Raw genomic sequence first — 26,070 nt, forward strand, 5'->3', positions numbered from 1 at the left:
AGTACAGTGTATAGTGACATTGGACAAGTCGCTTTTCAAAGTCGAGGAAATGTCTTAATGTTAGATTTTTCACATGACCACAGTCGCCGCCTGGTCCCAGGCATTGATGAGCATGTGAAACGTACCCACACGAGCGTAGATGACCCCGCCCACATACATACCTGTCCAGGTTGTGCAGGTTTGAGCAAGCTTTAAAAACATAGTGCTGAAGCTAAGCCTAATAAAGCCTATTAAAAACTGCCATTTAGCACTCCCATTAATGTGTTCTTCACCTTCCCAACCTAGACTTAAAGGCTTCTAAACAGCTGCTTGAAAATGACTAAAAGCTTTGCAAATGATTTAGTAGAATCCTGATCTCTTATACAAGTGGATTCCAAACTGTAGACATAAGCGACAACTCCATAAATGCTATAACTGGTACAATGCTTTGCATCTTAGCTTTTATTTTTTTCATTTAATTTTATTGTATACTTGCCATAGGATCTTAGCTCTTTATCATTCTTATGTCTACTTTCTTGTTTTTTTTTTTTTTACTATTTGACCCAAAATGTGCACAAAAAATGCCTGAAGTCTTTATTAAAATATTTACATTATTAGTTATTAATGTTAGACATTAACATCTACTTGTAAAAACATAACTAACATATAACTGAGGTACAGTGTCTCTGTCTGCTCACTAACTGTCACGTACCTGGAGATGGAGCCTGACATGGAGAGGAAGGCGATCTCTTACACCTCTGGCATGGTACCCCTGATAATGTAAAAAGGAGGCACGGAAGCCTGGAGTGGTACGAGTGCCTAGAAATTCAGATGGTGAAGGCTGCAGGTATGAGGTCTGTGCATACTTGGATGCAGGCTGGGTCATGACGCAGGGCAGCAGGTACTTGGCAGGCTGGCGGGTGGCAGACAGCAGGTACTTGGCAGATTGGCTGGTCACAGGCAGCAGATGCTTAGCAGGCTGGCAGGTCACATGCAGCAGACAGTTGGCAGGCTGGCAGGAAGCCGACAGCAGATATAAGGATGGCCGGTTACACAGCAGGGTCAGGCAAGCGGGTCAGTAACTAGCAGGCACATCAGGAACAGAGCAGAAGGCAGCAGAGTAGTCAGGTTCAGGCTGGAATTGGCAACGACAAACAGGCAGACAGAGGTATAAGGCAGAGTTTATACACCAGGAAGAGGTAGCAGAACGCTATAGACCATAAGGCAAGGTCCTAGTGCAGCAGAGGTGTTTATATAGCCCATTTGGCACCACTTAGTGGTGGGCTTGATCGCTGGGGTGTGAACGCTGGTGCACACATGTGGTCGCGTATGCGCGAGTTCTTGAGTCATGTGAACAGGAATTCTCTGTCTATAGCTTTGGCTAATAGGCTTTCTCCGTTGGCTAACAGACATTCTCCATCTGCACATAACTATGTGCCTGGGCTTACTACTTCTTCTTCTTCCCTGACACTAACACAGTAAACTAATGTAATAAAAAAAAAATGGGAGTTATCCACTTACTCTAATATGGAAGCACGATGCACAAATGTTTTCCTCCTTTCAGACATTGATCCTTGGGGTCTACAAATCACAAACAGCAAAACAATGTATTTAATAAAAAGTATATTATGTGCATAAGAAAATGCAGTGACCTTACATCATAATAACTTGCTTATATAGCATAGCAAATGGCAACAAAAAAGTTAGATTTAGCTTTCTCCTAACTGGATGCCAAATGGAAAAAGAGTAGTTGTTACAGTACATCCAGCAGGGAAAGGATTATAGTCCTATAATGTCACAATACACTACTCCCCATTATTGATCACTAATCTACTTGGGAAAAGAAAAATTGAAAAGACAACAGATAACAGGTACTACTCCTTAAAGCTTAAAGGAGATATACAGCCAAATCTGAAGTCCATTCTTTGCTGACGTCACAGAAGTCGGTCCAGGCTCTGTGTCATCAGGACCACAAAGTTGGGATCTGCCAGATCCCTGGACCGACACCCAGCTAAGCCTCTCAGCGAGCCACTGAGAGCCGGCCGCTGCGCCCCCTCCACAGCCCAGCGCTGCAGTGAGTGAGAAGGGGGCAGAGCAGAGAGCTGTGAATGACAATCGGCAGCTCTCTGCTAAGGCAGCTGTCAGAACTGAGTGATTGGCAGTGTTCGATCGCTCAGTTCTCAGTGTAGAGGCAGCAACCAATGCTGCATCCACCTAGGTAAGTATAATTCTGGAAAAAACAGAAACCTCTCTTTTAATTCACACATTGTACAATGACAGACATTTTACCGCACCCTAAAACGTCTGTCACCTAAAGCACACCCCGAAAACAATTGTTGCCTCTGTGTCCCATTCACACTGCAACACAGCCCAAGATGGCACTGCAGCATGGTGCGATAAAATCCAGACATGCTGCATTTCATTGCAGCGTACAGTGGCAAATTGCATGGCACTGTACAGCAGTGCAGCGCATTGTGCTGCTGTACAGCGCCACGAATGAAGTATATGTTTTGTACACTTCACATAAGGTTTAGCAAAGACCCTGGAGAATAAAATGGCAGTCATTGCAATATTTTTGTCACGCGATATTTGCGCAACTTTCTTTCAAACGCAATTGTTTTGGAAAAAAGACACTTTACTGAATTAAAAAAATGAAACAGTAAAGTTAGCCTCATTTTGTTGTATGTAAATATACACACACATCTTTTGGTTGCATTTAATAACCTCTGGGTTTTTTTTTTCTCCCTGTAAATATACTTTGTAGGAAAAAAGGACCAACGATTTTGAAAAAAGAAAAAAAAAAAACGTCCAAAACATAAATAAAAAGGCAGGCGTCCCAATAATTTTGGTGATATAGTGTGTGTGTGTGTGTGTGTGTGTGTGTGTGTGTGTGTGTGTGTGTGTGTGTGTGTGTGTGTGTGTGTGTGTGTGTGTGTGTGTGTGTGTGTGTGTGTGTGTGTGTGTGTGTGTGTGTGTGTGTGTGTGTGTGTGTGTGTGTGTGTGTGTGTGTGCATTTTTTTACAGACACACATATTTTACACATCCAGTTTAGCATACACCATACATAAACCTATGTTTGTATTGTTCTTTCACACATTCCTATACCATACATAGTGTAGCTGGTAGGTATGCATTACCTGCATCCATTCAGCTTCATGCCTGCTGATAACAGCTGCAGAGCCTTTCCTTCCTGATGGATCCAAATGGGGCTGCTGTGACTATCCTGTGCCAAACCCAGGACAGGCTTATTAAAAGTTCCCCTTTAAGACAGATCCTCTCTTTGCTTCTCTCTATGTTGAGTGGGGTGGAGCTTTCCTGGAAGCCCAAGGATAGAGCTGTATAACTGGTTTCACGCCTGTTTTGGACCATTTACAATTGCATGGTCATGTTTGCTCTAATAAGCCGTTTGTGTGTTTACCTTTTCTGGATTCCTTCTGTCTCCACTTCATATTATACATATATTGATTGCTGTTGCACTTTTTGGATTGCTATGCACTTTTAGGCTCCATGCACATTAGCGTTTTTAATAAACTCCAAAAACACTAGAAAAAAACCCTGGATGAAAAATGCTGACTAAAGCATTTTTGTGCCAGCTTGTACAGTAGCAACGTTTTAGTAGCTTTAGGCTCCGTTCACATCTAGGCGTTTTGAGGCGTTTTTGGGGAGTTTTTCTGCTCTAGGATCAGCTCTCAAAACGCCCAACAATACAAATCCTATTCATTTCAATGGCCCCTGTTCACATCTGAGCGTTTTGACGCTGTAAGCAAAACGCCCAACGCTCAAAAAAGTACATGAGCTTCTTTTTGGGCAGATTACAGGCGTTTTCCATTGGTCTCTATTCAATCAAAAAAATAAAAATCGCGGTAAAATCGCCGTAAAAAACATGCGAAAACGCTACGCTCAGGTGTGAATGTAGCCTTAAGGAGCATTAGCATTTTATTAGTGCAAATATCAAAGGATCCTGCGAGCTACTACGACAAATACTATTTCAATCTCTATCTCTCATTCTGAAGTGTATAGTGCTATAATAAAACAAACCTTAGTGCTGCTCTAAATAATATAATATAAAACAATCAAAAATGAATGAATAATAACTGCTAGAACTTCAGTTGTGACAAGGGTTGGTTTTTGGTTGGATTAGATAATTAGATAACAATGTCTCATATGTATCCCTATACGCAAAATACATTTTTTATTTCTTGCTTATATTGCTCCTTTGATAGGATAACAACCCCCCCCCCCCCTTATCAGACTACTATATCCTTCCTTTTTCCAGGGATTTAATATATGTTGTTGTTCATATACTTTTTTGATGGGTAGCCTCTCTAATTTCTTAGTTACTAGCTTTTTGAACATATCTGTAAACTTATTGTCAGTAATTTTTGGGTTAAAGATAGATTTGTTCCTAAGCAAAGTATGCGTGCCCTCTGATTGCGTTCTCTCCTGTGGATTCTGTAAGTAATACTTTTTAATATTTAATTTTCTAATGTATTTTTGGATACCAACATAAGTGTCAAACTTATTTAATCCTTTTTTAGGGGCATATTTGATGCCTCTATCAAGCATCAAAATCTCTTCTCTGCTAAGAGGTGCCCCATTTAAATTGTAGATACCTTCCCCTAATTTTCCCTTCTCCTTTTTCTGTTGTAACCTCCTTCCCCTCCTCTTGAGTTTACTCGCTCCTGGGTGGGTTCTTCCCACCTCCCGCCTAGAGTATGTGCTGGGTCTAATTGATCGTCTTCATTGAGGGGCGTGTACCTATTATGAGTGGAAATTTGATAGATATCCTGTTGGGGTCTCTGGTACCTTTGTCTTTGTGGTTTAGGGGTAAAATAATGTTCAACTTGCTGTGTGATTCTATTGTGCTGATATCCCCCTGGTGGAGTGCCACGGGGGAAAAGCTGGTGTCCCCTTGGATACGAGCCCTGGTGGGTGTGGCTACCCTTCTGGTGGTGGGCCCCTAGGGGGTTTGCCCTGCTGGTATTGTCCCCCATACTGTGGGCCCCTATTATGGTATAGACCTCCCTGGTGCTGTCCTCCATAATTAGAATGTTGATACGGGGGAACCCTATTCCAATTGCCCCTAATGTATGGTGGTCCTCGATAGTAATGGGGCTTACCCCCTTGGTGCTGATACCCCCTATTTGGTTGATAATATTGTTGTGGTTTCTTTTTCTGATCATATGTCGATGCATATAGTCTGTTCTGTTGTCCCATGTTGTGTTGTTGTGAATCACTTTCCTTCTCATTCCTATAATTAGGTGCTCCCCGTTCCTGTGGTGCCATATATATGTGTGAGATGTTTGTTAATTTGGTGTCCTAAATTCCAGTGCTCTATTCGCCTCCATTCCAACTTCCCTTTCCGGTGTAGTATTCCCTGATGTGGTTTCTCTATTCACAATCTGTGCCTGCCACTTGAAAACCTGTTTCCTTTGGTGATCCCCTTGGTCCCTTTGATATTGTTTCTTTTTGGTTTTCTTATTCTCCTGTTCTTTTCTCTGCATACTTTTATTTAGATCTCCTGTTTGTTTGGTAAAGTCGGCTGATTCCTTGAACAGTTTTTAGTTTTCAATTCCCTAATTTGGGTTTCCACAATCCTCAATTTCCTCTGTTTACATTTAATCAAAAATTACAAAACTTTTATGCCTGCCCTTCTTATTGAAGAATCATAACCACTCCTCAATATTCTCCTCCTCCATTAGACCATCACTTATCGGAATATCCCATCTAAGCTTTCTTGGGACCATGTTATCCTTTATATACTTCTCCATAGTAGAGATATCCCACCATATATTTATTTTCTTATCCATTAAATGTCCAAATTCCCTGAACATATGTGTAGCACCCTCCTAGGTAGGTGCTAGGAAAACTATAAGGCTTTCTGTCTGCTTATCAGGGGGGGCTGGTTGTTCAGCTAGGCTGTCATGTGTTTCCAGGTGTGTCTGTTGAGTCTGGGGAGTCTCCCCACTGTGTCCAGTGAGGGCTCTTATTGGACAGTGGAGGAAACCTGGCCAATAGCACACCAGGGCTTGTATCTATCCCAGAGGGCAGAGTCTGCCGCAATGCATCCTGGGATGGGGTATAAGTCTTTGGTGGGAAGCAGAGTCCCAGGAGGAGGGTGACGGCTGTCTCTCCTCCTGTCAGCATGAGGAAAGAGTCCTTGGTGGTCGGCCAAAGGACTGGAAAGGTTGAGCTGAGCTGGAGAGAGGGATCCGGTGTGCTGTGGACCAAGTGGAGCTGCTGGGGCAGAAGTTTCCAGGAAAGCAGTGTCGTGAGTACTGTTAACTGCCCAGGGGTCTGCCTAGGATAGGGGACAGGCCCGTTGCTACAAGGAAAGCAAACCAAGCATTTGCTTGGGGCCCCGAACTGGCCTGGGGCCCCAAGACAATGACTGGTTAAGAATAAATGCAACGACACTGTGTGAGCGCCCCTTTGATCGTCAATGCAGTAAAGTGCAATGACACTGTTATCAGGATCTCCCTCAAGGGGGCCCCTCTCTGCCTCAACAGGTTTGTAAAAAGTCTGATAAGATCTGCAGACACAAGAGAGATCCCTGGCCTACCAGGTAGACTTCATGCAGAGTATGGACCAGCCCATGGACAGTGCAGACTGACAGCTCCTACTGTATACAGATAGCAGGGCTCTAAATGCAATTAAAATTCCTGCAGCCGGTGTGGATGAGTGAGAAGCAGATAGCATCAAGGTGAGTAGCTGCTAGGACCCTCTGCTTCTACATCTGCCGAGTGCCGACAGGTCTGAAACCACCGACACCACCATTGCCTGACCATGCTTTAGACACCAGAAAAACCACCGACACCACAGTTTCCTGACAATTATACAGACCCCCAACATCACCGACACCATCTTCTATAGCTGCAGACAGCTGGATCTCTGATCTCCCTCTGATGTCATTATTTTGTCTGTCCTTCTACTTTCCCTGCCTGTGCAGTATTATTGCTCTATTATCCAGTAATGTGAATGTATTTCTTACCCTGCTGCTGATTGCTGAGTGCAGGTTGGACAGGACCTGTCCTGTGTACATTGCACCCATTTTAAGGGATTATCCAGTAGTCAGATCTCCTCACGTAGCAGCCCAGGCACAAGTGTAGTGAGTCCCCTGCCCTGCCTGCTGCCTGCTGCCTGCTGTGACCTGGAAGGAAATCTCTGCAGATCACAAGTAGGTCATCACAGGCAGCAAGGTCTGTTGGTACTTGTGGTGCCTCTATACATAGGCCTATTATCTATATGTACTGCCCCAGGCCAGTGAAAGTGTCTGCTGCCCAGTCCATAGAGGAAGAGGCTCCTCAGGACCAGGACCGTCTTTTCCATTGGGCATACCCGGCGGTTGCCCGGGGGCCCCACTTGCCAAGGGGCCCCACATGGATCGATGGATTGGTGGCATGTGATGTCCCACTCCCTGGTGGTCTAGGGCCCCCCCCGTTCCGTTTTCCGCCGGGCGTCCGGCCCCCCCCCCACCTTGTTGCTTCTGCTTCTTCTTCTTCCCCTCCGGTCCGGAGTCCGGCGGCGGCCGTGGGTGGCTCGAGTCTGCCCTGCACACACTGGTTGCTAAGGCCAGCCCGCTTGGCATCTAGCAACCAGTGACGTGAGCAGCAGAGCAGACCCAGGATGCACAGCGCCGCCGCCGCAGCGGAGGACTCGGAGGAGAATCCTCCTCCTCCTTGGCTCTCCTCCTCACTCTCCTCTCCTCCGTCCGTCCTAGAAGAAGACTGGCTCCGCCTCCGCCGGCCTCCTCCCACCTCCTCCCATGCCATGTGCAGCCATGTAAGGTAAGTCTGCCAGTTTTTTTTTAACTCATTCTCAATCAATGGCATGTGATGTGAAGTGATAATGATGATGGCATGGCATTGTATGATGATGGGGATCTAATCGATGTGAAGTCAGTGAGTGACACAAGAGACAGTCAGACAACTACTACTACCTGTCCTGGCTGGAGGAGGATATACTACCTACTATATATTGGTCCCTGGCCTATATGTATATAGTAAGGTATATATTATCCTCCAGGTAAGTAGTTGTACTCTCTTGTAGTATAGTGTTCCCTGTAATGTGTATATAGTCTATATAGTCTATATACATATTACAGGGAACACTATATACATCACGAGAGTACAACTACTTACCTGGAGTATATACCTTACTATATACATATTACAGGGACCAATATATACTACAAGAGAGTACAACTACCTGGAGTATGTACCTTACTATATACATATTACAGGGAACACTATATACTACAAGAGAGTACAACTACCTGGAGGATATATACCTTACTATATACATATTACAGGGACCAATATATACTACAAGACAAGAGACAACTACCTGGAGTATATTATATACAGTGGTGGGATTCAAAAATTTTAGTAACCAGTTCCGACTTTCCCAGCAGAATGACCAGCGTGCCCCCTTTCAATGCACAGTGACCAGCGTTCCCCCTTTCAATGCAGAGAGACCAGCGTTCCCCCTTTTAATGCACAGAGACCAGCGTGCCCCCTTTCAATGCACAGTGACCAGCGTTCCCCCTTTCAATGCAGAGAGACCAGCGTTCCCCCTTTTAATGCACAGAGACCAGCGTTCCCCCTTTCAATGCACAGTGACCAGCGTGCCCCCTTTCAATGCACAGTGACCAGTGTACATGCCCCCTTCAATGCACAGTGACCAGCGTGCCCCCTTTCAATGCACAGTGACCAGCATGCCCCCTTTCAATGCAGTGACCAGTGTACATGCCCCCTTTAATGCACAGTGACCAGCTTGCCCCCTTTCAATGCAGTGACCAGTGTACATGCCCCCTTTAATGCACAGTGACCAGCGTGCCCCCCTTTCAATGCAGAGAGACCAGCGTGCCCCCCTTTCAATGCACAGTGACCAGCGTGCCCCCCTTTCAATGAACAGTGACCAGTGTACATGCCCCCTTTAATGCACAGTGACCAGCGTGCCCCCCTTTCAATGCAGAGAGACCAGTGTGCCCCCCTTTCAATGCACAGTGACCACAGCATTGCCCCCAATCATTGCAGAGTGCCAGCCACAGCATTGCCCCCAATCATTGCAGAGTGCCAGCCACAGCATTGCCCCCAATCATTGCAGAGTGCAAGCCACAGCATTGCCCCCAATCATTGCAGAGTGCAAGCCACAGCATTGCCCCCAATGATTGCATAGTGCCAGCCACAGCATTGCCCCCAATTGCAGAGCGCCAGCCACAGCATTGCCCCCAATAAATTGCAGAGCGCCAGCCACAACATTGCCCCCAATTGCAGAGCGCCAGCCACAACATTGCCCCCAATTGCAGAGCGCCAGCCACAACATTGCCCCAATTGCAGAGCGCCAGCCACAGCATTGCCCCCAATGATTGCAGAGTGCCAGCCACAGCATTGCCCCCAATTGCAGAGTGCCAGCCACAGCATTGCCCCCAATTGCAGAGCGCCAGCCACAGCATTGCCCCCAATGATTGCAGAGCGCCAGCCACAACATTGCCCCCAATTGCAGAGCGCCAGCCACAACATTGCCCCCAATTGCAGAGCGCCAGCCACAACATTGCCCCAATTGCAGAGCGCCAGCCACAGCTTTGCCCCCAATGATTGCAGAGTGCCAGCCACAACATTGCCCCCAATTGCAGAGCGCCAGCCACATTGCCCCCAATTGCAGAGCGCCAGCCACAACATTGCCCCCAATTGCAGAGTGCCAGCCACAGCATTGCCCCCAATTGCAGAGTGCCAGCCACAGCATTGCCCCCAATTGCAGAGCGCCAGCCACAACATTGCCCCCAATTGCAGAGTGCCAGCCACAGCATTGCCCCCAATTGCAGAGCGCCAGCTACAGCATTGCCCCCAATTGCAGAGTGCCAGCCACAGCATTGCCCCCAATTGCAGAGCGCCAGCCACAGCATTGCCCCCAATTGCAGAGCGCCAGCCACAGCATTGCCCCCAATTGCAGAGCGCCAGCTACAGCATTGCCCCCAATGATTGCAGAGCGCCAGCCACAACATTGCCCCCAATTGCAGAGTGCCAGCGATCCCCGCGAGACCCATGCACTTACCTCACGGACGGTCTCGCATTCGGCTCCCCGCGTCTCCGAGTCCTCCCGCGGCGCCTCCTCCTCGTCCAATGGCACGGTGTTTGCCTTTCGGCCAATCAGGAAGCGGGAGGACCCGCTCCCTGATTGGCCAGGAGGAGGATCATGTGACAATAGCGAATTCTCATTCGCTATTGTCACAGAATGGGCGGGTCGGGCGTACTGCTCCGCCCCCCGGCCGCCACGTCTGCCCGAGCGCGGGACATTCAATTGTCCTGCACGTCCTCAGACGCGCAGAGGGATTCAGCCGGTTCTGCGAACTTGCAGAAAGTTAGCCACCGGTTCTATGGAACCGGTGCGAACCGGCTGAATCCCACCACTGATTATATACCTTACTAACTATATATACATATTACATGGAACACTATATACTACAAGAGACTCTTGTAGTATATATTGGTCCCTGTAATGTATACAGTAAGGTATATACTCCAGGTAGTTGTACTCTCTTGTAGTATATATATTGGTCCCTGTAATGTATACAGTAAGGTATATACTCCAGGTAGTTGTACTCTCTTGTAGTATATAGTGTTCCCTGTAATGTGTATATAGTCTATATACACATTACAGTCGCCCTCTTCCTCCAGGCACCCCTCCCATTGGTCGCCGGCTATCGCTGCTCCACAGGGGGCCCCAGTGCACTGCATTGCCCAGGGGCCTATAAGGCTCTTAAGATGGCACTGCTCAGGACAAGTAGGTGTTTGTAGATACAGAGCTCTGGGCTTATCTTTATTTCTTACAGGGAACTCTGAGTGCCGGTTCACACTTGTGCGGATGCGCTGATCGCATGTAATTCGGAGCGCCCTGCTCCTTCATTACATGCGATCTCCTGTGCGGATGCGAGTTCAGCCATACACTTTGTATGGCTGAATTCGCAGCGCATCCGCAGCAAACTCGCACATGAGGCATTTTTTGAGCCGCCTCAGAATCGGATCGCACAGTGGTTCACACTTGTGCGATCCGATTCTGTGCGAACTTGCAGATCGCACTGCGATATGCGATCAAACTGGGGGTGTCGTTAACATTTAATTGACACCCCCTGCGTATCGCATATGGCAGTGTGAACTGCCAGATGTGCGGATGTGATGCGGGATCACGCTGCATATTCACAGCGTTTCCGCATAGCACAAGTGTGAACCGAGCCATAGTCCAGATTTGATAACAATTAGAGTGTTATCAGTGTGACATCCTCTGGGCTGCCTGGCCTTCCTCACACATCCATCCAGTTCCTGTAAGAGAGATTAAAATACAGACAGACCTCCACCATAGCAGGACATAGAGATACCATATAATAGTACATGGAGATACCATAGAATAGTACATAGAGATACAGCAGAATAGTAGATCACATTTTCTCGTACATTTATGTTAATATATCTATCTATATGTATTCTATCTATCTAGCTATCTATCTAAATCTATATATTGTGAGGGGTTAGCTCGGTAGCGGGGTTCGTTACACAGAGAGACAGCCGAGGAGTGGTTGTAAACAACAGTCTATGGTTTATTCTTCCAATTTTCTTCAAACAATTGCAAGCATCCAAAACAGCATAATTCAAAACAAACATAAAATAAACCCTGGCCGCTTGGGGCGTCTACCTTCACACACAGGAACCTACAGCTCCAGGAGGCATTCAACTCACTGCTCTCCTCAACGCACACAGCTCCAGGAGGCATTCAACTCACTGCTCTCCTCACTGTTATGCAAAGGAACCTCTGACATTCCTAACCCGTCTTTCCCTAATAAACTTGGTACCGCATCATTAGATAATGCCATATCCCACACTGGTTTACACATATCAACATCATGGTCACCAATACTATTGTTAGTAGTACCAATCATTAATTGATCACATTTTCCAATGTCACAGTTTGTTACCATCAGTATTGTTTTTTTTTTTTAGAGTGTCTCCGGGTACCTCAATTTGTACCTCTTTGCAGGTGACAGACAAAATCTCTGCTCCTGCCGCGTCCATATCAGGCCCTTCCTTCTCATGAGGTCTAGTGGGTGAGACAGTATCCGCGCCATTTACTAACACCTGCTCAGCCACACTAGCAGAAGCGTTCTCTGTCACTGCATCATCAGGCGGAGAGACCTTCGATGTCTCCATCAGCTTTCCAGAGAGCCTTCCATACCAAACCGTATCTGGAAGCACCCTCATAGGGAACTGAGAGATTACCTGCCACACTAATAAAACACACTGTACCAACCGGTTCCAATGGTGATTTAGGTTACCCAGCACAGCTTGTACTACCTGACTCCACCTATTGGTACTCTGCGATACCAACATACCCGACTGGAATGGAGGCACCCAGGTATACCAGGAATGTGCTTTTATTAGTTCAAGCAGTTCCAGTAACACACTTGTCATTTCAATGCACTCTGCATCGATATGCAACACCTTTTTAGGGAACTTTCCCTCACCATAGACGTGGAAGGGCTCATCCACTGCAGCCTGAGAGGTTGAGACATTTAAAGGGGCCTCCCTCTCACCGGAGGTAGCCATCATTACCACCTGGTGCTCCCCTGGAACACTGTCAGATGTATGTCTCACACTCATCCCCTCCAACTCAACAACAATGAGCCTCTGCAAGTCAACACCAGTCACATGGTCACCCTGACACTTGACATTAAGAGGTTGGGCGGTGGATATCACATCTGCCATGCATGAGCCCTTAATCGGTCCTTCTGACTGGAAGGGAACAACTATCGCAGGCACCAACGCTCCCTCAGCCACCGGCTGCTCTGCGATCCCTCCTTCTGGCATAGCAGTTGTTGTTTCCACACCCTTTTCACCTGCCAGAGCCTTGTGTAGCATGGCTATCAATTCTTTGGCCCAACTATCCCAATCCATTGTGCTCCCATCATGGGTGCTCTGCAGCACCGCATCAGCTGTTCTAGGAGGCACCCGGGATTCTGCAGTAAACACAGTGCATTTATCATTACATCGTGACATGCTTTTACCCATTTCACGCTGAGAAAATGCACCATCTTTTAAAGCAGGCTGCAATGCACCACATCCACCACCCTGCTCAGGTGGCACCTCCCAAACCTCACACACCTTTACATTTTCCACAGGCTGTATTAACCCACTATTTACCTGCACATTGTCAGTATTAGCAGATTGCACTAACACATTCCCACTAGAAGGTCCAATTACACTCTGCCCCACCAGAGTAGTATTAGTGCTGTCCTGGACAATCTCTGGCTCCAACATACGGAGACCCCCAGAGACTTCCATGGACAACCCAGAGGCTCTAACTCTAGTTGCCAAGGGAGGCATCCCCCTTTCCTCACTGCTAGTGAACACATTCCCAACATAAGTATGTTTATCAACAGTAATACCGTTATCAGCATTTATACACACAGTGTTAAGAGCTTTAGCAGGCTCTCTTGGTTCATGAGTAACTGCAACCTGTGTGCTACTCAGCACACCACCCTTACTCTCCAAAGAGATACTTTTGCCCACTAGGGCGGCTCCACAGTTGTCCTGGGAAACCACATACCTCACCCCTGCGGGCTCATGGGAGGTTTCCCTGGGCATCCCTGCAGCACCTGTCACAAGGGAACCTGGCACACAGACCGTTTTGATCACCCCTAGTATATCTCTCCCAGCACTCTGCTGTATTATATCAGGCACATACAGAGTCCTTAAGTCTTTTTGAGTCTTTAACCTTGCTGCAGGTTGGGCTTCAACCTGTGTCTTCCCACTGCTCTGGGTATGACACTGCAGCAAGTCCATGTTCACACCTTGTTCGGATCTCCCCACTGGACACACTCCCACTTCACTGGAATCAGTCCCACAAACTGCAACAGTCTTACCATATCCTGTAGCAGGTAACTTTGGCTTCATTTGAGTGCGTGGTCGCTCAGCTGCAACCTCACAAGCTACCTCCTCTTTGTGGCCATAATGCGGCACTGCAGTCTTTTCAGACTCTCCAGCGGTGTTCTAGAACCTGGGGCAAGTAAAGATCCCATGCCCTATTTAACCACACTCCAAGCACGGTACTGGATGCTGAAATTTAACTCCTTGGCATCTCCTTGATGACTGACTCTCACTCGTTGTCGCAGGATACCACTGGTCACGATCATCAGCAGACAGACTCCTTTGATCCCAGACATCCCTGCTGGGCTGGACGTTGCTGCCACGGACTACCATACTCCTCCTTTCCACACGCTGTTGTCCACATGGATTCCTGTTGCCAGGGACAACCACACTACTCCTTTCCACACGCTGTTGTCCACATGGATTCCTGTTGCCAGGGACAACCTCTTTCACTTCTCCTTTAACTGGGGACGAGGTGATTAATTTACACCAATTCACAGCAAATTCCCACTCTGAATTTTCTGGCGTGGCTGGGTCATGTGGTAAATAACCCTCTAGCCACAGCAGCCTCTCTCTTGCCTTAGCAAGGATTGCACCCTTTTTTTGCTTTGACCGCCCCATCCTTTGCAGTCATGTAACAGTTCACAGCAGGAAAAAAACATTTTTTTTTACTTTCCTTTCACAGGTACACCACCTGCAACACGCAATGCCTTTTGCCTGGCTGCACTTCTGCACACAGCCAACAGTGTATTGTTTTTTCAAGCTTGTCATAAGCAGCTGCTTTTTCCTCATAGCATTGATTAGCAGCTTCAAGGTCTTTCTGTAGTTTCTTTTTCACCTCTTCAACATTTTCTAACGAACCAACACTTTCTTCCATTCGCTTTTTCATATCCGCTATCTGAGCTTGTAGTGTTGAGACTTGCATTTGCTATAACCAGTTGTTTCAGTATCTCCTCCATTTTGGGTTTATTTTAACTGCCCGCATCCTCCACCATATGTGAGGGGTTAGCTCGGTAGCGGGGTTCGTTACACAGAGAGACAGCCGAGGAGTGGTTGTAAACAACAGTCTATGGTTTATTTTTCCAATTTTCTTCAAACAATTGCAAGCATTCAAAACAGCATAATTCAAAACAAACATAAAATAAACCCTGGCCACTTGGGGCGTCTACCTTCACACACAGGAACCTACCTATGGTGTCTGTCCCATCCTACTGCTGGGCAGACACTGATGGTCATACAGCAGAAAACCAACAGTCTTTGTTTTCTTTTCACACAGAAAAAATCCAACACTTCACCTTCAGAAGTCTTTCAGCTGACTGCTCTCCTCAGCTCACACAGCTCCAGGAGGCATTCAACTCACTGCTCTCCTCAACGCACACAGCTCCCGGAGGCATTCAACTCACTGATCTCCTGACTGCTCTCAGCTCCAGGAGGCATTCAATCAGTAGTCTGACTCTGGATAACTTATAGAGGCCTTAATTGCCTCATCCTGAATAGCTGAGGCTTTTTAAACGTCCTTTCTGGCTACCTCTGCAGCCGACACCCTATAGTAATTGGTGATTGTCTACACAAGGCAGAAATGTATCTCCCATCTGTGTGTAATGTTCTGGTACCTTTGGGTACCCTAATTACTCTTTCATAAGTGTATGCGCCCCACCATTCTCTTTTGGTAAGGTGCGCATACACCTTTAAGACTGATGCTGTCATCACTGAGCGCCGGACTGATGGCTATTTAGATCGCCGGCTCTCACTCACATGTGTTCGTTCAAACTGCTTTGTGCCTTGATGCTAACCTGTCTTGAAGCTCTCGTGCTTGCAAGCTTACCTCGCTGTCGGAACCACGCTGCGCTGATCCCTGTATCCCGCTACCGGATCATCCGCTCTTGCCGAACCTCTCCTCTGCTACATTGCTATTAGTGATAAGTACCCCGTAGGGGAAACCTCTATAACCTTCATACTAAAGCTTACACTATCTAGCTCTGCATACTAAGGACTATTACTACATCTGCATTATCTAAGATTGCTAGCTCTTGAGCCTACTACCACCTGTTCTTGCACTGGGTTGATCTCTCTTGTATGTCCACCTGCTACTCTGTCATCTGCTACCATACATGATTGCTAAACCTATCTGCATCTCATCTGCTACTATCTTACTTTCAAGAACATTTCCTTTCAAGTGTCTGTCATCTACCATCTCTACCCAACCTGTCTCTTCAGCCTATCATCACTGTGTTACTATATACATAAGCCACTCTAGGAAACATCTTATTGAGTGTGTGTATTTACTTGCTGAATTGAGATCCTCCACACATGATGAGTCATTGAGAGTTGGGAATGGTGTCTCAGCGTTTCTCTACATGACTACTGAAGTGGAATATTTCTGCAGCTGAAAATCCACATCATACATAAAACGCAGGAGCGTTACACTGTGACAACACCCACAGATTTACCTGACTTCCTGTCACAATATGTATATCTATATCTATATCTATCTATCTATCTATCTATCTATCTCTCTATCATCTTTCTTTCTTTTTTTTTCTATCTCCCTTCTAATCTTAGTCTTCCTATGTCTCTTTTTGTTTATCTGTCCCCCTCCTCTCTCTCTCTCTCCTATCTATCTATCTATCTATCTATCTATCTATCTATCTATCTATCTATCTATCTATCTATCTATCTATCTATCTATCTATCTATCTATCTATCTATCTATCTATCTATCTATCTATCTATCTATCGTAAATATATATATATATAGATAGATAGATAGATAGATAGATAGTTAAACTGTATGGCTATGCTGTGGTTCCTGTAGGATTTGCGTGTGTGCGGGGGGTCGGGGGGGCCTCCATGTCCATTTTGCTTGGGGCCCCCAAACTCCTTCAAACGGCCCTGCGGGGACTACTCCAGAAGGTCAGAGGGATCCAGGAGCCATTTATGCAGTAGAGAAGGCTTAGAAAAGGGGGTGCCAGAGTCTAAGCCCTGAAGATAAATGTGTGAAAGAGGGCGCTGGTGTGGGCCCTGAAGCGTTAAGAAATGCAGCAGATTTACAATTAGCTACCTCAGCAAGGAGTGCTAAAAGGGAGCTCAAAGAGGACTTTGTGACAAAGGAAGGTGATCAGAAGTCAGTTCAGAGTTAACAGGCAGCAAGCCACCGTTAACCTGCGCTAACCGGTGTTGACCGGCATCCAGCCAGCGCCAATAGGCATTTTTTCAGTTGTCCCACGCAAATTGTGCATAGTTGTGTGCATAGTTGAGCCAGAGGAGTATCCCACTCATCCCTTCTGCCATCCAAGATCAAAATAAATACAAAAACCCAAAGATACTGGACTGTTTCTTATGTCAGTGCTCACACTTGGAGAACATGCTTAAATGTGCTGTTGTTGCTAGCGGTAACCCAGACGGACCCATATGAATGAATTCCTTTTTAGGGTCCTAACCTGGCACCCCCTTTCTCACTTCTCGTGCATGCTAGCCCTTGTCTACTGACTCTCCACTGGAGTGGTCCCCTTCCTGGGCAGACCCCTGGCAAGCTTCCCGGTACTCACGGACACTGTTTTTCCCTGGGTTGCTCTGCCTTCAGCTCCACTCGTCAGTATCCTGGACCTCCTGGCTTAGCATCACACACTTGGTCCACTAGGCCGACCGCCTGTGACCACCTTCCTTACTGACAGGAGGAGAGACAGCCGTCACCATCCTCCTGGGACCTGGCTTCCCGCCCAAAGATGCCCTGTCACATGTGCCCCTGGCTTTTATGACGTATCCCAGGATGCACCGCTGTTGTGCCCTCCCACTGAGACAGCCACAAAAGCCTGTGTGTCACTGGCTGGGTTTCCTCCACTATTCAACCGGCTCTCCCATTGGATACAGTGGGGACACTCGATCAACCCAGATGAATCACACCCTGGACACATGCAACAGGTAGAACTAACAATCAGGCTCCCCTGATAAGCAGATAGAGCTGCTAAGCTTTTACCAACCTAGCACCTACCTAGGAGGGTGCTACATAAGAATGCCGGATGAAGCCTTTCAGCTGCCAATGAGCCATGTAGCACCCCCCATAAGAAAACAGAATACTGTCCTCAGACAAAGTATAACAGCAGAGCAACGGTTAATAGCAACACTTTGTTTTCTGGCAATTGGAAGGACATATGAAGATCTCAAGTTTACCACAGGCGTATTGGCCCAGTCGCTAGGTTGCATCATCCCAGAAATCTGTGCAGCTATAGTGAAGGTCTTGCAAACGGAATATTTAAAGGTAATCACATTATCTCTATTTATTAAAATGATTTATAAAAAACAGCATAGAAGTGATTTGATAATTTATTTTATTTTACAGTAGGTAGTCAGCAAGAAATTATATGTTTTTTTTAACGAAAACATAATTTAACAAAAAAACTTAGCACAAATATGTTTTTGGGGGTTGTAAACATCAACTAGGAAAAATATAATAACAGTTCATACAGAACATGAACACAATTACATAGATGTGTACTGGAAATCATTTGCCCAGGTCTTTTGTGTTTGTTCATGTTGTGGGAATGGTACACGCCAGCGATGTGATTGATGAGATTGTTGAGACTGAGTGATATTGCGTTTCTGCCAAGTGAGTTTGTTGTGTGAGCTCCCCTCTGATCCCCTTATTTAGTAGCTGGATCAGTAATGGTTCAAGCAGCTGTTTTTGCTCTTCTGACATATGTTGTATCTTCTTAGCTGTTAGGCCTCCTAAATCTTCACATTCATCCCTCTTTTGATTCAGTGCCGCAAATGCTTGTGCAAGAAAGCTGGTAGTTGAATCTTGGAAAGAGCATCTTTCTCTTTTGTCCACCGACGGATGTAGCTGCTGCTTTAAAACCATAGACGGATGGTAATAAGCCCCTCCCACTAGGAGTGACCAGGTAGAGCCAAAAGCTTTGGCATGCCCAGAAGGGCGGGATCCCTGGGTTATTACCTCTGGCCTCACGGTTGCATCTTCAGTTTTTAGCTGCCTGGTCATAGGAGTGGCCAAACAGCTCCCTGCTGGGACCTTTTGTCCTAGCTCTGTTTTAAATGTCTTAAAGGGAACCTTTTTTTGTTTTTGCAGAGGCAGAGGCAGTCTGTCAGGATGGACGCCCACCCTCAGCCGCGTGGTCCGGTAAGTACAGTCCCCGCGTCTGGTTAGGGGGACTGGGGCGGAGGTGGGCTCCTCCATGGGAGAGTAGGACCCTCGGGTACCCATACCTCCTACAACCCTCCTCTTCTATGAGGGGTCATCTGGGACCTTCCCCTCCTACCCTGGGTTCCAGACCCCCCCGGGACACTTTTAGTGGGCGGTCTCCTATGTAAGTCGCCTCTGGTGCTATACCGGGTAGTGGACAATGGGGGGGAGGCCTCGGAGGGGGGTACATGGTTGGGCCTCATACCGCTACCTTGGGGGGGGGGGGTTTCATCAGCCGGGATGACTTCTGCCAGGGCCCCCAGGCCTGTTACTAGGGTAGGCCTCACTAGGCCCGAGCTCACGTGCTCATTGGCGCAAAGCCGCCATTTTGCCGTGGCCTGCAGCCTTAACAGGCCTCCAGCACTGGTGATTAACCCCTTTGTGACTACACAAGAAACCTGTCTACTACTATCCCTATGAACTTATAACTGGACTTTTAAGTCATGATTATCTATATGCAGAGATGTATAGTAACGAAGTAGAACTACTTAAGTACTGTACTTAAGTACCGAAATGCGGTATCTGTACTTTCCTAAAGTAGAATTTTTTTCTCCTACTTCTACTTTTACTTCACTACATTTTTCCGATGATTTCGATACTTCTACTCCGATATTTTTTTTTTGTGCTGCATCGTTACTCGTTACTTTTAAAAAAATTACCACTGCCAGAACAGTAGATGGCAGGTTGCATAAAGCTCCAAAAAATGTGTATAATGTCATTCATTTGTAAATCAGCGCATACGAAAATAAAGGCAGTGTATAATAAAAGCTGCTATACCAAATCTTTCCAATAAAAAGAAAATATGAAACAAACAAAGGTGCTACAGCGGCAGCGCTTAAAGTGCATCAATAAACAAACTACTAACAAACACAACTTGGCTGTGCGAATAAAGTGCCTGTGCAATCGATATAATATCATCGTTGCCCCCAGTGTGCCCTGCCCACACTTCGAGTCCACACAGTATCAAAAAAAACAAATGCATTGAAAATAATTATTCCCACAATGTAGTAACAGTAAATTCAATTCATATAAAAATAAAATATGAAAATAAAATCACAATAAAATAAGTTATGAAATAATAAGTTAGGTGACTTAGGGTCAGGTCAGGTGCGTGCAACAAGTTGAAGTGTGTAAGATAAGATTGCTTTAGGTGATGAACTTCTTGGCGGCCCTGGCAGGATGACGGGGACACCCGCCATTTCTGGAGCCGAGCCACTGTGATTTCCCAACATGTGACAAAGTGACAGCCAGGAGATCTAGTGTAGTGCTCAGCTCAACAATACCGGTCCGCTTTTATATATAAAAATGAAATAAATATACATACTGACTCACAATTTAGTAGTAGTAGTAGTAGGTAGTAGCGTGTAGCAGGCAGCTCAACTCAATTCAATCAATCCCACAGCTTCGCTCGCGCCGCGGCCCGCGGAATCACTGTCGTCATCATGATCATCAAGTTAAGAGACCGCACTGGAGGAGCCGTGCTGCCACTTCCCGCTTGAGGTCTCTCCGCCTCTAAACGTGATGTGTCACTCAGACTCCACCCCTTAGGGCCCTTACTGAGTCTGAGAGGAGTTGTGACGCGGGAGCAGGACTCGGAGCATTTTCTTTGGCATCTCTCTCATCTTCTTCTTCTATGAGGTGAGGTGAGTGAGGTGGACCGTGGAGAGACTGAGAGGGCCTAATCCTTGCCATCTGCCACCATGGCAATGTGCCATTTGAGAATCAAATATCAATATAAAATATATATATTATATTAATATACACACACACACGGGCACGGCCTGGGCCGGCCCGGGTCATGGGCGGCTGGGTGGCTTTTTTGAACCAAGATGACGGTGATGGCTATGATGATTATTTATCCGATCATCCATGGTCCATGGACTCACCTGGACCATAAGTGTTGTTGTGTGTGTGGGTGAGGTGGACTGGTGCCTGTGCTTCCTGCGGCCTGCCTCTGCCTGTGCGGCTGTGCCCGCACTGCAGTGGCCACTGGCAGTGGCACAGGCACTTGACTTGAGCAAAGCAAATGAGCACTAGTGTGAAGGAGTCAGGACTCAGGACAGGTGGTGGAAGCATGTTCTGACAAGTTCTTATAATGAAAATAATATATATAGACAGGTTTTTGAACCAGTGCAGTGCCAGTGCTGCTCCTAAGGTGAGACTGAGAGAGGCTATCCAGTCCACCACTTTACTTGAGCAGATCACAGAAGAAAGGTGGAAGCATCTGACAGCAAGTGACAGCACTTCTTAGATTGCACACTGGAATTCAGTTATGGACTTTTCCTTATAAAGTTTAGTTTACACACTTAATCTTGCACCTAACTTATTCACAATCACAACTTATTTTATTGTGGTATTGTCATATAATATATTTTATATGAATTAAATTTACATTGTGGGAATAATTTGCACTGCATTTAGCACAGACATGTCACTTTATTTTTGATACTGTGGACGATTAATCTGATTTTGAATACAAGAAGAATATATATTATTATTATATAATTGCATTTGCAGGTACTTTATTAGCATTTTTAGCACAGTCACTTTGTTAGTAGTTTTTGATGCATTTTTCACTTTTTAAGCGTTGTAGGTTAAGGTTTGTGATTGTGAAGCTGGCCTGGCACATCATCATCCATCATCAAGCGAATCAAATCAATCCGCGGATTCCGTGATTAGACTGCGCATGCTCATTCTGCCTCAGCTGAAAAGATGGACGAACCAAAAACACCACCTTCCACCCCTGGCCCTTCAACTTCAAGTGATCTGCCTGGCTGTGAGAGTGAGGAAGCTCATGAAGGAGACCACCCCTGGCCCTACTTAGAGTCGATGTTCTCATATGTCGGTGTGAAAGACAAGTCATATAGAATGAGGTGCTTACTCTGCCGCCCGAAAGGTTGTGAAATACTGGCCTTCAAAAATTCACCGTCGAATTTGAAGAAACATATCAAGGTAAGTTACAATTTTTTACAAATATCAAAATCACACCAGCTTGAGCTATCAGCTGTAACTGTAAGCCCTTTAGCGTAGCGATTAGCGAGTTAGCGACATGCTTAACGTTAACGCGTTAACTAGCTGTCATAAATTTCATAAAGGCTATGACGCAGCGTTGAATCGTGTTTTTGACCCATCCAGTAAGATTTAATCTTACATTATGTTAAAAAAATCATACAAGTTTTTTTGGTCACATTAAAAAAGTTCATATATAAAGACACAAACAACAAGGCGTCTAAAAACAACACAGATAAATGAAGGAATGGAATACTTTCATCATGAGTACCACAAAGGGACACACAGTGGAGTGCCTATGTGTAGATTTCTTGCCCTGTTGCTGCCTATTGGCATTGGCATTGCCCAACATGTTTCGCGGTATCTTCTCCGCTTCCGCTCCGTAAGGGCCAAGGGGTCTTATCATGTTAACAGAGACTTTTTCCTCCTACGTCCTTCCTAAACATCTAAACAGAGAGCTTGCATTCAAAGCAAAGATCTATCAAAGGAATATAGATAAGTTAGAAAAATAATATAAGAGAGCAATATATCAAAAAAGCCACTGACCAAAAAGAAGGTCAGAGCCGTTCAGCCTGGTAATGTAAAGTAAAGCATAGCATAACATCATTTATTTTATTTATACTGTCATCATTATAGCTTGATGGTCCTATGTATGTTGGACTGAAATGGACGGTACAGTAACTAAAGCATAATATTGGAAATGTGTTGCATTTAATGATTTAATAATTAAAACACCTATATTAAAGTGTATCAAACTTGTAATGTTAAGGGATCATAGGACCAGTCCAGGACCAGGAGAGAAAGAGAACTTTCCTCCAAAATAGAAAGATATGTTCATGATATATATTCATATTCAATTCATTTGCCTCTATTTGCAGTTGATCATCCCTTGTTAAACAAAACAGGTGCAAGCAGAAAAATATATGTTAAGTAACTAGTTATTAAGTTAAGTACTGTCTTGTGTCTTGTTTCCCCTTTCCATCATGGCTGCTATATGGTTACGTTACGCAGCGCTGGTGAGTGTGACTGGTCAGATGCGCCCATAACCATAATAACCCGGCCGGAATGGCTCTCCATTCCGAATTTCCGGGTGCTGATTGGCTGGGCGGGGGGTGTGGAGATGTCCATCATCTGCCTCCCCGCCTGCCGTCGTACAGACAGTCAGCTGCGCTAGCCATCTGCGCATGCGCATTATGGGTCCGGGTCCGGCCGCGTCACACGCCGATGGGCGTGAGCGGCCGGACAGGACTCGGAGTCCTATAAAATGTCGGCAGATGCCTGTCAGCCAGCCTCGGCCACGACTACACAGACATTAGCACAGCAGGCTCCACGGACGGCCCAGGACGGGACGGAGGAGGTTAAACTACTTGGTAAAAAATGCATTCGGGGTGACGGGGTCCACACTCTTGCTATCCTATCTTATCTATCATGATGTCAGGCACTCTCTTTCTTGTGGCTCATTTAATTAACTTTTATATGACTCTCTTTTCTTTGCAGTGAGCCCAGCATGGTAGTCTGACCATGTGGTCCCGTCCGGGCCGTCCGTGGCTTCCACAGTGTGTGTTTTTCTGTTTGTGACCTGCTGCTGGTCTTCCTTTTCTAATTGACCAGTTTTTTTTTGAGGCACCTCTCTTTGGCTCTCTCCTTCCTTCCCTGCCCTGGTGAGTCTCTTTGTCTGCAGTGTGCTGAGCCTGAGTCTGACTGAGTGCTGCTGACTGGACTGTCTGCTGATATTATTATATAACAGTACTTTTTTACTGTGTGTGTAAAAATAATATATATATACATATATTTTTCTGCTTGCACCTGCTTTTGTTTAGCAAGGGATGCGAGGCAAACATAATGATCATGATGAACATATCTTTCTATTTATTTTTACAATATGGAGGAAAGTTCTCTCTCTCCTGGTCCTGGTCCTTATATCCCTTATTCCCTTTTAATTTTACAATTGTTTGATGTCTGCAGAGTGCAGACTGTGCAGCACTGCACATTTTAATATATATGTTTTGAATCGATTAAATGCATATTTAGTAACACTTTTCCAATATGCTTAGTTACTTTCTGACTGCCATTTGTCCATTTCTTACTCCAACATAGGACTCCCATGTCCGTCTAGGAGGCGTTTCCGCTCAGTTTTGGTGGTTGCCTCCCCCTCCTGCCCGGCCTGGACCATCTTCTTGGCTAAGTCGTCGTCGTGGGGCCACCTTCCTTCGCAGGAATGTCATCACCAGCTATGTATGTATAAATGATGTCATGTTATTGCTGCTATAAATAAATCTATCTATCAAAGAAATAGATAAGTTAGAAAAATAATATAAGAACAAATCAAAAAGCCACTGACCAAAAGAAGGTCAGAGAGGTAATGTAAAGGCGTCAAGCATAGCAGTGCTATGCATGCTTGATGCCTGACCTTCTTTTGGTGAGTGGCTTTTTGATATATTGTTGTTATATTATTTTTCTCTAACTTATCTATTTCTTTGATAGATTTATTTGAATGCATTATGCAACTAGCTCTCTCTTTAGATGTTTAGGAACTCTCTGTTAACATAAGACCCCTATACGAAGTGGACAAGATACCGCAAAACATGTTGGGCAAGAAATCTACACATTAGGCACTGTGTCCTTGTGGTATCATGAGAGTATTCCTTCATATGTGTTGTTTTTAGACACCTTGTTTGTGTCTTACTTACTCTTTCTGAACTTTCTTAATATATTGTTGTGAGTGAGAGTGACCAAATAAACTTATATGATTTTTTAACATAATGTAGCCTTAGTGTACCCAGAAAGTCCTCATGCCTCCTCCTCCCTTTTCCTTTCTACAATTGATTTTAGGACCTAGGTACTTCTTTATTGGGTATTTGTCATTATGACACCCCAATTAGTACTAGGATTTAACTTGGTGTACTGCAGTAATTTCAGGTTATTTATAAAATTATATATAAAATTATATATGACAATGTGTAGAAAAATTCCCTAAAAAATATTTTAGCCTAGTTTAGACTGGAGTGAGGTGAAAACAGGAAAAAAAGTGCAAAGTAAGTTGGCTAGCTGTTAATTTTATTCAATTATATGGTAGAAAATTAGACTATTAGTCAAAATAAACTTTTGGTGATGAAATCAAAGTGCTGAGTGCTGACTGACAACAAACAAAGCATCAAACGGTCAAGAGGGAAAAGAACCGCTCAAGTGAGGGGATAGTTCCAAACACATCCAACCCAGGTGCAGGCACGGATCCGCAGTCCTGATAGCAGCAAATGGAAGAGCACAAAAAGCCGCACAACCGGTTGAAGATGCAAAAAGTTAAAATCCAAATTTATTTTGCAGGCAAAAAGATAAAATCATCCAAGATGAAACCAAAACAGTCGGAGACATGGGGGGGGGAAAAGGGGAGCACGGCGGTTGACGCGTTTCACGGAGTCTTCCGCTTAGTCGTAACCATGCTGTACAATACAAGACACTGCTATATATAGAGGAAAAGGCATTTCAAATAACATGTACCTCCCAGAATGTGCTTGATTGAGCCCACACAGCTGCAGATACTAAATCCCAATTAAGGGCACACAAACAGCCCAGCAGGAATTGTATGTTTGTTTTTGCTTCACCTTTTGTCCAAAAACGCATAGCAAAAAAGTTCTATAAATGCATATGCGAAAAAGCTTTCAATAAAAATAAGGAAAAAACAGTAGTGATAATATAAAAAGACAGCTGGTAGAAGCCAAAAAACGAACAAAAACAAAGTAAAGGGAGAAAAGAAAAAAAAAAAAAAAAAAAAAAGAAAAAAACGAAAAAAACGAAGGGAAAAAAAACGAAGGGAAAAAAAAAAAAAAAAAAAGGGCGGAAAAAAGAAAAAAAACAAGAAAAAGAAAAAAGAAAGACAAAGAAAAAGAAAACAGTAAAAACGGAAGCATATAGATGTGTTCATAGGAAATGGTGTATAATATAGTCATGAAGAGCATATATGTGTAA

General features: G+C 45.2%; 1 pseudogene across 1 annotated transcript in view; it reads right to left on the bottom strand.

Moving 5' to 3' along the window:
- Positions 1 to 26,070, bottom strand: part of LOC309545699 (sterol O-acyltransferase 2-like) — a 254,589-nt pseudogene that overhangs the window by 139,929 nt on the left and 88,590 nt on the right. The window contains exon 4 of the transcript XR_014226162.1: positions 1,501 to 1,560. The product of XR_014226162.1 is annotated as a sterol O-acyltransferase 2-like (transcript). The remainder of the gene's footprint in view (positions 1 to 1,500; positions 1,561 to 26,070) is intronic.

This window comes from Pelophylax lessonae (assembly GCF_965119305.1).
Source record: "Pelophylax lessonae genome assembly, chromosome: 2".
Taxonomy (NCBI): Eukaryota; Metazoa; Chordata; class Amphibia; order Anura; family Ranidae; genus Pelophylax; species Pelophylax lessonae.